This window comes from Carcharodon carcharias, chromosome 2 (genome assembly GCF_017639515.1).
Source record: "Carcharodon carcharias isolate sCarCar2 chromosome 2, sCarCar2.pri, whole genome shotgun sequence".
NCBI classification, from domain to species: Eukaryota; Metazoa; Chordata; class Chondrichthyes; order Lamniformes; family Lamnidae; genus Carcharodon; species Carcharodon carcharias.
The window spans coordinates 23670007-23682891 of record NC_054468.1 but is presented as its reverse complement, the minus strand read 5'-3'; the positions used below and the strand labels follow the sequence as shown (position 1 = coordinate 23682891).

General features: G+C 49.5%; 1 protein-coding gene across 2 annotated transcripts in view; it reads right to left on the bottom strand.

Moving 5' to 3' along the window:
- Positions 1-12885, bottom strand: part of LOC121275323 (phospholipid scramblase 1-like) — an 83214-nt gene that overhangs the window by 23855 nt on the left and 46474 nt on the right. The window lies entirely within an intron of this gene.

The window sequence follows — 12885 nt, the reverse complement described above, 5'->3', positions numbered from 1 at the left end:
CTTGGAGACGGGGGGCAGTCCTCGCAGGCAACACCTTCTTCAGATGGAAGATGGACCAGGGAAGATGCAGGAAGACCAGGAAGGAGTTCCCAAACACTTCGGCTAGAGATCAGAATGCTGCTACCAGAAGCTACTGAGAGCAACACACTCTGTGCCAACTGTCCGTTCGTCCTCTGGGATCAGTGGACTGCTCTCAACTGTCACGGGTCATATTTTTCCTGTCTATTTTGCATTATATGAAAGCTATTTCTTCGTAATAACCTTAATTCCTTAGAATCACTTAGGAATACTCGACTGCCTATCTTAGGTATCTGTAGCTCCTAAACCCAAAATCTTCCAGATTGGTGTCAGAAATGGGATCCACGTGGGTCGAAGTCATTGACTTGAAATTTGAGAAGCAAGAGTCTTAGGCTTGTGTGGAATAATTCTTAAGTGAAACCAAAAGTCACAATGGTATTGACATACGCTAGGGGATGACTGATAGAGGGTTTGACTGAGACAACAGACACATCTGGAGTGAAAGATATCCTGGGAGCTGTAGAGGAGATTACGAATGTATCTTTGAAAGGCTTTCTAGAGAGATTTGGAAAGGAAAGATTAAGCTGAAAAAAGTCTGGAATAAGTTGGTCTATAGTGCACATGTACTTTTTATTCAGCTGTAAAGCAGACACAAGGAGTTAAGGGAATGGGTCAGTAAGTTGCAAAGGGTAAATGATGGCTGGCAAGAGAGCACTGCTGTTCTGCAGTTACGCTGGGAACAGGAGGCACATGATAGAGCAGGTCATACAAGGAAAATACCAGACTGGACTGGAACAAAATATTGATGTACAGACAGAAAATATCAAACTAAGTGAGGAGTCAGAAGATGCAAGGGCTTGGGGGGGAGGGGGGTGGTGGTGGGGGATGCTTTGAGGAAGTTAATTTGGTAACAAAGTTTTGCCCCTCCTAAAATTGGAAGTACTTCCTCCTCTGGTCTGTCCCCTCCTATGTGCAGGGGAAATGCCAGTGTGCGTGGTTAACCAAGCCAGGGCCAAGGCAGAGGTGGGAGGGGAAAGGTGAGCAACTAGCCACCGTGGTCAGAGAAGAGGTTGGAGCCTTGCACAGGCCTCCTTCCTCTGGTGAGGATATGGCTCTGAATGAAGAGTTGGAGGTGACACAGGATATGAATACTGATTCCCTCCACCTCATGCCAAAGTGGGAAATTCATGAGACCTCACACCCAGAGTTAGAAAGTGATGATTTTAAATAGATCCTCCTAGCTGCATGCTTCCCAGGGTTAAAGCAAGAAATGGACTGGGACACTATTACCAAAGGCATGCTCGAGGAGGTACAGGCTGACCTGCACAGGGACCTAGGGGGAGAAAACATCGATTTTCACAAGGCCCTAGTTAACATCAAACAGGTCCTCAGCGAAAATCCAAGTGTATTCGCAGAGAGAATTTATGTTTGTTACTGTCAGACTTGAGAAGGGGTGGAGGAGGAGCAGGACGACAATGACGGTAATGATATATACTTTGACACCATGTATTTTAGAAGCCTTTTCCTGAAGGGATTCCAACCATTTGTCCGGAATGGGTTGGGCTTTTCTTACAGTAAGACAGTGGCTTGGACGAGTTGATCTGCCAAAAAATACCGTCTGGGACCAGGTCCCAAACCTCCCCAAACACTCGCAAAAGCTAAGGTAGCAGCTGTCGATGGCCCAGTGCCCAGCCGGAAACCTGGACCATTCAGGAACTTGGTGCCCTTTTCAGTCCTTACCACCTGGGCCATCACGCCCGTGACTGCCACAATAGGTGCATTGTGGAGGCTGACAGCAACAGTGAGCCTTGCTTTCCTCCTCCTGTACAGATGAGCCCGGACCCTGTCGAGCAGTGGTTAGAGAGATTGGAGCAGTGATAGGGGCCATGCAAATATGATGGTAGAGCCCAGTAGACTGCACTGTCCGTAATGGAGGTCATCAGCAATCAATGTTAGTCGGCTCTGACTTCTCCACCAGCACCATTTATGATCCTTACCCCAACCCCATGAAGCCGGTCTCTTACTCAGCTGAGAGTATAGCTTACATAAAATGCCATCAAGTCACTGTTAAAGCACGGTGTTCGGAGTTAATCTAGGTTAATTTAGGTTTACAAGAATGTTGCCATGGTTAGAAAAGAGTAGCTACGAGGAGAGATTGGAGAGGTCGGGGTTATTTTCCTTGGACCAAAGAAAGCTGAGAGGTAACTTGATTGAGGTGTACAAAATTATGAGGGGAATAGATAGAGTGAACAGGATAAAATTGTTTCCCTTGATAGAGAATTCTAGAACCAGGGGACATAGATTCAAGATAAGTGGCAGAAGGTGTAGGGGGTACATGAGGAAGAACTTTTTTACGTAGAGGGTAGTGGGTGTCTGGAATTCGCTGCCCAAGTCGGTGATAGAGGCAGAGACTTTAAACTCTTTTAAAAAGTACCTGGATCTGCACCTTAAGTGCTGTAAGCTGCAGGGCTATGGGCCGGGTGCAGGAAGGTGGGATTAGAAAGGGCACCTGGGTGTCCTCGGGCTGGCATGGACAAGATGGGCCGAATGGCCTCCTTCTGTGCTGTAACTTTTCTGTGGTTCGATGGCTGGATTTTGTCCTCCGTTGGGCGGGCGTGGTGGGCGGGCCTGGGAGCAACCAATTAAGGGCCGCCCAGCGTGAAGCCTGGCTCGTCACTGGCCCGGAAGGGCCGAGCGGGGGGCAGGGGCCTGTTGGCCGCCAGGTCCAATGGCGGACGGTATAAAGGCGGCCAGGCAGCCCCAGAAAAGCTGCCAGGGAAGGACCTCTGGCTGCCTCTCTGAAGATGCACTTGGGTGGGGCAGCAAACACCAAGCAGGAGGGCAGCTCGGGTGGGCACCCAGCCCCCCACTTTTCAGATGAGTGTCTCACGGTCCTGCTGGAGGAGGCGGTTGCCAGGAGGGACACTGTTGTCCCCAGAGATGGGAGGAGGAGGCCACCACACCTCACCAAGAGGGCATGGGAGGAGGTGGCAGCCCAGGTGAGCAGCCATGACATGATGCGGCGCTCATGGGTAGAGTGCCGGAAGCGCTTCAATGACCTGCTGCACTCAGGAAGGGTGAGTACCATGTTGGCATGGGTCAGTGTGCAAAAATGTTAAGGTCTGGCCGTCCCCGCCCCCGTGGAGCTCAGGGTGTTAGAGTCTGAGTGCCAATAGTCAATGTCGCTGGAGCTGGCCAAGAGGGTGGACTGAGTGCCTTGCAGCTTGAGGGCCATGATTTGGATGTGCCCTGTGAGGTGTCCCTCAACTGGGGTTGGCCAGGTTGCAATGGCGCTGCAGGTAGAAAGTGGACTAATCAATGCTCTTCTGCTCTTTCAGGAGAAGACAAGCCATAACCAGGCAGAGAGGGCATGTACAGGCGGAGGACCGCTCAACCTGTTGGTGCTCTGCTGGTTCAAGCAAGATGCCCTGGAGCTGGAGAGCCGGCACGCTCTCTGTGTAACCGGGCATGGAGAGGCAGGGATGCCAGATAAAGGTGAAAGCGCAGTGCACAGAGCTGAGAGTTTCAGATTGTGCAACCATTCTAGTGTAGTCTCCTCATTGATAGGAGCATCGAACCTGGAGTCACCATTGATCACTGAAAGACGATGGCACCATGATGCAGATCTTCATTGTCTCACCAGGGTGCCTGGCACGCACAGTGACAGAGTGATGACTTTAACTAATGACATGTTCTTGTTCTCGCTTTTAGGTTCGTCAGCAGGCATCCTATCTGCAGACCCCGAAGGGCCACCCCTAACGCCGGAGGACCACCAGACATTACTGTCGCCTGCATCGCACCCACTCTCTGAAGCAGGCACCAGTGCAGATACCGGCACCTCGGTGAGCATTAGATCGGCGGCTAGTACCTCGGTGCACTTTGGTGAGGGCACTTCACATTCGCTTGAGGTGTAGGTGGAGGTGGAGAGTCCCCAGGGCGGCGGCAGTCCGAGGATTTCTGGGGTCCAAGCTCAGTCAAAGGCTGATGATGAGCCTCTGGAGACGTCCATTAGGCGGCAGATGCTGGATGTCCAGCGAGATGTGCAGGAAGATCTGGTGCAGATCCATGAGGGTCTGTATTGTTTTAAAATTCATTCATAGGATGTGGACGTTGCTGGCTAGGTCAGCATTTATTGCCCATCACAAATGCCCTCTGAACAAGGGCAATTCAAGAGTCAATCACATTGCTGTGGGTCTGGAGTCACATGTAGGCCAGACCAGGTAAAGACAGCAAATTTCCTAATGTCCTGAAGGACATTAGTGAACCCGATGGGTTTTTATAACAATCGACAATGGCTTCATGGTCATCATTAAACTTCTAACTCCAGATTTTTATTGAATTCAAATTCCACCACCTGCCATAGTGGGATTTGAATCCGGGCCCCCAGAGCATTACCCTGGGTCTCGGGATTATTAGTCCAGTGACAATACCACAACGCCATCACCTCCCCAGCGACCATGCCATGGTCTCCATGCTGGAGGAGTCCATGTGGAACATAAGCACTGCGTTGACCCTCATGGCCGAGCGCACTGCCTCCTCCATTGAGAGAGGGGCGATTCTCATGGAGAGGCAGCTCCAGGGGCAGAATGGGGGAGATATGCTCGGCCCTGTGAGCCCTCACACAGGCACTGACCTCAGGTGGTCAGTGTCAGTGCGGGAGGTGGATTGGGCACCCAGTATCCCAGCTAGGTGCCCGTCCACCAATGGTAAGCAGGGAGGTCCGCAGCGACCTCGCTTTGGCGCACGAGCTGCCTGTCGTCTCTGCGGGTTCCTTTCAACATGCTCTGGATGACGGCAGCAGCTCCTCTGCCCCTCTGCCTGTGACTGTAAATAGCCTGTAATTGTCAAAATGATATAAATCTTGTTTTTGTTGTCATGGCCTGAGTATGCTTCACCTTTTTATTTTATTTATGCAGGGTACACCAGTATGTAATGCTGGACGTACATGGCTCTGAGCTTTATTGCATAGGTAGTCAGTGTTCTCTGTGTTCAAATGAAAGGGTCCTTTCAGACATCCGGGATGGAGGCAGCAATCCTGGCATGCAGCTGAAGCTGAAGGACCTTTGGATCAAGGCATCCCTGCCTCCCTGGAGGTTACCGAGGTCTGGCTCCACGCCCTCAGCTTTCTCCTCACTGTGCTCACCTTCAGACTCACTACTGGACTCATCATCTGAGGCCTGTGCAGCTGCGTCAAGACCCGCTTCTGCCATTGGGGCCCCCCCTTGCCAGTGCCAGATTGTGGAGAGCACAGCATGCAACCACGATCAGTGACACACGCTCTGGGGGATACTGTAATGTTCCCCCTGAACGGTCCAGGCATCGGAAGCGCATCTTGAGAAGACCAATGGTCCTCTCTACCACCATCCTTGTGGAGGCATGCCTTCTATTGTAACGCTTCTCTGCCTCTGTTCTTGGGAGGCGGAGAGGCGTCATAAGCCACCTTTTCAACGGATAGCCCTTGTCACCCAGCAACCATCCATCCAGTCCAGTTGGAGCATTGAAGAGCCTCGGCACCTAGGAATGTCTGAGGATGTAATCATCATGGGAGCTGCCAGGGCATCTTGCACAGACTTGCAGAATTCACATCCTGTGGTCACTCACTATCTGCATGTGAATGGAGTGGAAGCCCTTCCTGTTGACAAAGGCTCCCAGCCTACCCATTGGCACCTTGATGGCCACATGTGTGCACCCTGAATGCGGGGGAACTCAGCAATCGCTGCAAAGCTCTGGCTCGCTCAGCCTGGCTGGCCTCGTCTGTATGATAAAAATAAAGGTCAGTACGTGCCTAAGCAGAGCTTCTGTCACCAGCTTGACGCTACTATGGACAGCTGATTGGGAGACTCCATACAGATACCCCACTGACCCCTGAAAAGAGTTGGAGGCATAGAAGTTGAGGGCCGCTGTGACCTTCTGAGCCACTGGCAAGGGGTGTCCGCTCACACAGTCGGAGCTGATTTCAGGCCCAATTATCTGGCAAGTGGAGGTCACGTTCTCCCTGGAGAGGCGGAGCCTCCTTTGGCATTGCACCTCGGACATAGTGAGGTAGCTGCATTGCTGCCTGTAAACCCTAGCAGCAGGATAGTGGCATCTTCTGCAGCCTTTTCTGCCTTGGACTACCTGCTGGCGCCTTGTGCCTGTGCCTCTCCTCCCACAGCTCCCTCCCCCTGGAAGCTGCACAGGGACACGTGGCCTCATCTCCCTTCTGCCCTTCTCTTCTTCCTCAGAGGAGATGCCACAAGCGGAGACAACAGTCCCCATTATCAGGGTAAAGGAAGGCTGTCTGACACCTGGAAGGGCCCACACAGTCTGAATCCTCCTAGGGGCCTGGCAGACAGCAATGAGTGCTGAAATGAAGCCGGGAAAGGCTAAGAATGAAGCCCCGAACAGAGATGAAACTGCCAAAGTACCCAAAAGCAACCAGCTGTGAACTATCTCCAAAACTGCTCATGACTCACCCTGGCAACGTTGCTGACCCTCCTTATTCCACCTGTGGGTGAGGTTTGTGAAAAAGTTGGCTGGCCGCCTGCCCCGTTTTTCCGTGCCTCGAGCAGAAAAATCGCACGGGCAGGGAAAAAAAAAATCACAGACAATTGGATTGTTAATGGCCTGAAGTGGCCTTTAATTAATGGCGGGCACCGGTCCAATGCCTGCACCCGCCCGCCGAGCGATGACGTCGGGACGCTCACCCGGTGTCGTCGCGCATTATTTCACTCCTGTTCGGGTTGGCCATGCGCCCGCCCATGGTACGAGAAACTCAGCCCACGAAGCCACTGGGTGGCTTTAAGCATGAATTAAAATGTACTTGTGCAACTTGAGGAACGTTTGAACTAACTCTGGCAGAGGTGTGGGAACCAGGAGAAAACGTCAGAGAGGAATACCAACGTGTGCAAAATACTGGGATAGACAGGTAGCACCAGAATAGAGAACTGTAAGTTAATAGGTGGGGTCAGGGTAAGGGACAAAGTAATAAGAGTCTAAATCAGGGTTACTGTGCGTGTATGTGAATGCACTGAGTGTGGTAAATAAGATTGGTGAGCTACAGGTGCCGGTTGCCATGTGGAAATATGATGCTGTGGCTGTAACAGAGACCTGACTCAAGGCAGGGCAGGACTGGATCTTAAATATTCCTGGATACAAGGTATTCAGGAAAGATAAGAAAGGAAGAAAAGGGGGGACGGGTAGCGGTATTTATTAAGGGGAGCATGGCAGTGCTGGAGGAAGAGGATGCCCCACAGGGGTCAAGAGACAGGGGCGATTTGGCCAAGGAACAAAAAGGGTGCAATTACATTGCTCGGTGTAGTCTGTAGGCTACCATTTAGCGGGAAGGATGTGCAGGAAATCTGCAGGAAATTACAGAGAGGTGCAAAAACTATAATGGGGGATTTTAATTATCCAAATATAAACCGGGATAGTGTTAGTGTAAAGAGCAGTGGTGGTGGGGGCGGGGGGTGGGTGAGAGTTCCTAGAGTGTGTTCAGAAGAATTTCTACTGCAGTATGTGTGCAGTCCAATGAAAAAGAAAACACTGCTAGGCCTTGGTCTTGGGAATGAGATGGACAAGTAGACCAAGTGTCAGTGCAAGAACATTTAAGGGGCAGTGATCATTGTATCATAAGGTTTAGGGTGACCCTGGAAAAGGACAGCAAACGGTCCAGAGTAAAAATAAGTAACTGGGGAAAAGCCAACTTCAATGGGGAAAGAATGGATCTGGGCCGAATAAATTGGAGTCAAAGGTTGGCAGGAAAAAGGGTAGCTGATCAATGGGCTACCTTCAGAGAAGAGATGATTCAAACACAGTAAAGGTATATTCTCTCAAAGGGAAATGTAGGGCAAACAAATCTGGAGCTCCCTGGATGACAAAGGAGGTAGAAATTAAAATAAAGAAGAAAAAGTGTGCTTGTGACAGGTGTATGGTAGAAAATACAAGAGAGGAGGTGAAAAAACAAATAACAGAAGCAAAGAGGGGTTATAAAAAGAGACCGGCAGCTAACATAAAATGGAATCCCAAAGTCTTCTATAGGCATATAAATAGTAAAATGGTGGTCAAAGGAGGAGTAGGGCCAATTAGGGACCAGAAAGGGGATTTACACATGGATGTATGGCTGAGGTATTAAATCAATGTTTTACATCTGTCTTTACCAAGGAACAACATGCTACCCAGGCCACAGTGAAAGAGGAGTAAATTCAGTCACTAGAAGTATTTAAAATTGTTAAGGAGGAGGTATTTGAAAAAGCTGTTTGTACTTAAAGTTGAGAAGGCATGGGGCTAGATGAGATGCACTGAAGGATACTGAGGGAAGTGGGAGTGGAAATTGCAGAAGCATTGGCCATAATTTTTCAGTCTTCCATAGACTCTGAGGTGGTGCCCGAGGACTGGAGAATTGCAAACATTATGCCCTTGTACAAAAAAGAGATAAGCCCAGCAACTACAAACCAGTCAGTTTAATTTTGATGGTGGGAAACTTCTAGAAACAATAATTTGGGACAGAATGTAGAATCACATGGACAAGTGCGGTTTAATTAAGGAGAGCCATCATGGATTTCATGTTTAACTAACTTGCTGGAGTTTTTCGAAAAGGTAAAGAGAAGGTTGATGAGGGCAATGTGGCTAATGTGGTTTACAGGGACTTCCAAAAGGCATTTGATACAGCGCCGCACAACAGTCTTGTGAGAAAAGTTATAGCTCACGGGATAAGCAGTAGCAACATGGATACAAAATTGGCTGAGTGACAGGAAACAGAGAGTAATGGTTAATGAATGTTATTTTAGGCTGGAGGAAGGTTTGCAGTGGAGTTCCCCAGGGGTTGGTATTGGGACTCTTGTATTTCCTGGTATATATTAATGATCTAGACCTTGGTGAACAGGGAACAATTTCTAAATTTGCGGACGATATGAAACTTGGAAGCATTGTAAACTGTGAGGAGGACAGTGTAGAACTTCAGGATGTGGACAAGTTGGTGAAATGGGCAGACAGGTGGCAGACGAAGTACTTTGTGGAGAAATGTGAAGAATGATACATTTTGGTAGGAAGAACATGGATAGACAGCATGAAATATTAGGTACAACTGTAAAAAGGGTGCAGGAGCAGAGGAACCTGTGTGTATAAGTCATTAGAAGTGACAGGGTAGGTGGAGAGAAGTTAATAAAGCATATAGTATCCTGGGCTTTATTAATAGGGGCATAGAATACAAGAGCAAGGAGGTTATGTTGAACTTGTATAAGAGACTAGTTAGACCTCAACTGGAGTATTGCATACAATTCTGGGTGTTGCATTTTAGGCAGGATTTGAAGACATTAGAGAGAGTGCAGAGGAAGTTTACAAGAATGATTTCAGAGATGAGAAACTTCAGTTATGAAGATAGATTGGAGAAGTTGGGACTCTCTTCCTTGGAGAAAAGAAGACCGAGAGGCAGAAGGATGACTTGGTGTATGTAGCTGTGTTTTGAGCAGCCCTCTGCAGGATTAGCTTTGCTCATCCCACTGGGGGAAAGGGCTAGAAAAGGTGCCATAAAAAGAGCGTGACTCTTTCAAAAGCCAGCTGGAAAGTCGCATCTAGCAGGATCACCCATGATCTCAGTGATCACAACTAAGAAAGACAAAAAAATCACGGACAGCAACCACAATGCAAAGCTTCTTAATTACCTATGGAATGATGGCTCTGAATAATGTAACTCCCTAAATCGCTTTCAGCACATGACTCTGAATAGCACACATACTACTCAATCGCCTGTAAAAATACTTCACCGTCACAAGTAACTGGCAAGGGCAGGCTGAATAAACAATGGCCGGAATTTTCTGTCCCCATTGTGGTGGGTGTCATGGTGGGCAGGGGGACATTATGACAAGAAGGCCTAATATTGGTTTCAAGTCATTGTGGAACCTGTTAGCCGTCATCTGCTCCACCCGTCAATGGCCTTTCCTGCCATCTAACATTGGGAACTCAATTTCAGTGCATTTGCATCTCATCATCTTGCTGCTTGCTGGAATCACACCTCCATGTCAAGTTTACCACCCACATCAGTGGGAAACACACCAGCCCAGAATATGTCTGTACAAGTGTGACGTGCAGAAGGTCGAACTTAACTTTAGGGCCGCTCTTACATTGCTAACATTCGAGGAGCAGAAAATCCATGAGCTCTATAGCTACCGAACCCTGCCGGAACATGTGCATTGCATGCTGGATGGATTCTCATGGAAATGGCTCCGTCATCAAGCAGCTCACGGAAAGTGGGAGGTCCACAGTGAATCTCTTAGCTTTTGTTCCTATAGGCAATAGCTTGGTACATGGAGGCTGGAGGCTTTTGACACTTGTTAGATCTTTGGATGCTTTCCTCTTACACATAGCCTTCTCTCCCTTATATATATTTTCCCCTTTGAATGCAAATTTCATTGTTTCAATATGTCTTTGGACTTTACCTTTCTAATAATAAAAATCTTTCATTGTACCAACATTATTAGTAAGCTTTGGGAAAAATAAACACACTGGCTTCTTCTGGCTAAGTGTAACATTTCACCACCTCTTTTGAAACTCAAACTACTCTGGTTTATCTAAAAATGCAAAGTTCCCTTTACACCTCACATTCTGAAACTCCAGCCGTATTTACTTATTTAGCTTCTCTTCTGATACATCAAACCCTTCAGACCAGCTGTCTTTAATTCAATTATGTCCGCATGCACGCACACACACACACACACACACACACAGACTATCCAGACCCCACTATTCCTACTTTGCAATAAATCCCAATAACATTATGAAAATTATTATATTTTCATGACACTGGGGGAGGGGAAAGAACAGGGGAGCTGAGAAGAAACTTTATGACTACCATTACTGTCAAAATCAAAAGTGAGCGGAGCCAGTGTTGGACAGACACAGGTGCTTCATGGGTGTGATGAGTGGGTGGGTGGAGATGCAGATCAGCTTAGATGGACAACTGAAAGAGAACCCCGGCAAAGAGCATTGAAAATGCTCGGGACATTGAGGTGAGCGTGATGGGGAAGGCTCCGTATGCATGGGAGAGTGCTTGCATGAGGCCCTGACAGGCCCTCCCCACACACACACACTTCTCCCTCCAGATTCACCCATGGTTCAGCTGAACTGCTAGTGGGGGGAATGCAGGGGGATAAAGTCACCATTACACCTTATTCAGTGAAAGTGAATATATTTTCAGATTTAAAGTGACAAAATGTATTCACCTGTGCAACCACTTGTGATCATAAATTCTTAATTTTTCTAGGCCTTCCTTTTCTTACAGGTGCTGCCCTGACATCTGCAGAAGGGGTGGCGACAGCCTGTGAAATGGTTGGCCCTGTTGCCTCTGATGGCCTTGATGCATGAAGAGTCGAGGCCTTGAGGGTCCCAGCTTGCTTTGGCTGTCCTCCTGTGGGCCAGCTGCTCCCTCTGCAGTGACAGAGGGTGAGGTTGAGGGGCTCAGAGGCAAAGGGGACTCAGAAGAAGAGGACGCCTCTGAGGTTCCTGAGTGGATGACGCAGGGGTGTCCAGCTGCTGTTCCTCCTCCCTTCGGGTGCCCAAGAGTCCCGTCCTGACTCCTTGAAGGGAAGGGACACCAGGACGGAGATCGAGGTGCCCCGTTTCCCTCTCACATTGCCACTGCAGGAACTCACCCATTGCCACCGTGATGGAGTGCAGGTCTGCATGTATCTTGCGTTCTGCTGTACCACGGTCTCTATGGCATCTGCCATCCTACCCATGAAGGCCTCCATAGGTGCACATGTGGACACCACTTTATCAGACAGCAGGTGGATGCACTCCTCTGATTCTCATGCCGCTCTTGAGGGATCCCAACAGCTCTGCGTGATGTTCCCCCGCTTTCTGTTGATCCTCCAAGATGAGTTGGGAGGCCGAATCCAGGGGCTCCTGATCGGACTCAGACCTCACAGATGTCTCTTCCCCATCAGTCCTCCAAGTGCCGGGGAGCTCTGCTGAACCTGCCTCCTCCTGCTACGGACACGTGTCTGTGCGGTGACCACCAGATTGTGAACCCAAGTCTGCTCTAGATCTAGGTCCTACTGAAGTGTGTGTCTCTGCGCTGGTGGAGGTTGTGGGTAAGCGCTGTGACGAGTTTTCCAGGTTGCCTATTTCCAGCTCTTCAATGGAGGAGGTGTCCTCTTGGCTGGAGGTGAGGACCTGGATAGAGCTGAGGGACTGGCTGGCTGAGGGTGTCAGTTGCTTGGCAGAGCTCCCTGTGAACCAGAGAAGAGATAATTAGTGCATGGCAGCAGAGGAAGCAGGAGAGAGAGCACTGACAGTTGCGCTGAGAGAGGGATGAGGTGGTGCAGGATCCTCACATGGAATTTCGCCACTGACTTCACCATCGCCGCAGGCACAGTCCACATCCTCACCAGTCAGCACGATGGCACGTGCCTCAAAGCGAGTGAGAGGCCTAATGTGGGCCACACCACACCCGGTCTGGGACCTCTCCCTGCTGTTGTGAGCCAGCTTCTCCTGCATGAAAACAGGAGATAGTGTGAGCAGGACACATGCCACTGCAAGGAATGTTTGTGTGGTGAGCGGAGTCGTGGACGGGATGAAGGCGTGAACTCCAGAGGATATGAGACTGATAGAAATGTGAGGGTGTGAGAGTTAGTGGTGTTGTTTCTTGAGGTCTGAGATCCCTGTGGATGTGTGATGGGTTTGTGATTGTGTGAGTTGAGAGTGATGAGGTGGTTGACTTACACTGGCGGAACAGATGAGAGCATTCATCCTCTTCCTGCACTGGGTGGCTGACCTCCTCTGTGATCCGGTGGCGCTGACCGCTGCCACCTCCCAGGCCGGACTGGTGACTTTGGTGGACATCCTGTGGCGAGAGTGTGGGTAGACGACATCGGGGTGGCCTTCCACTGC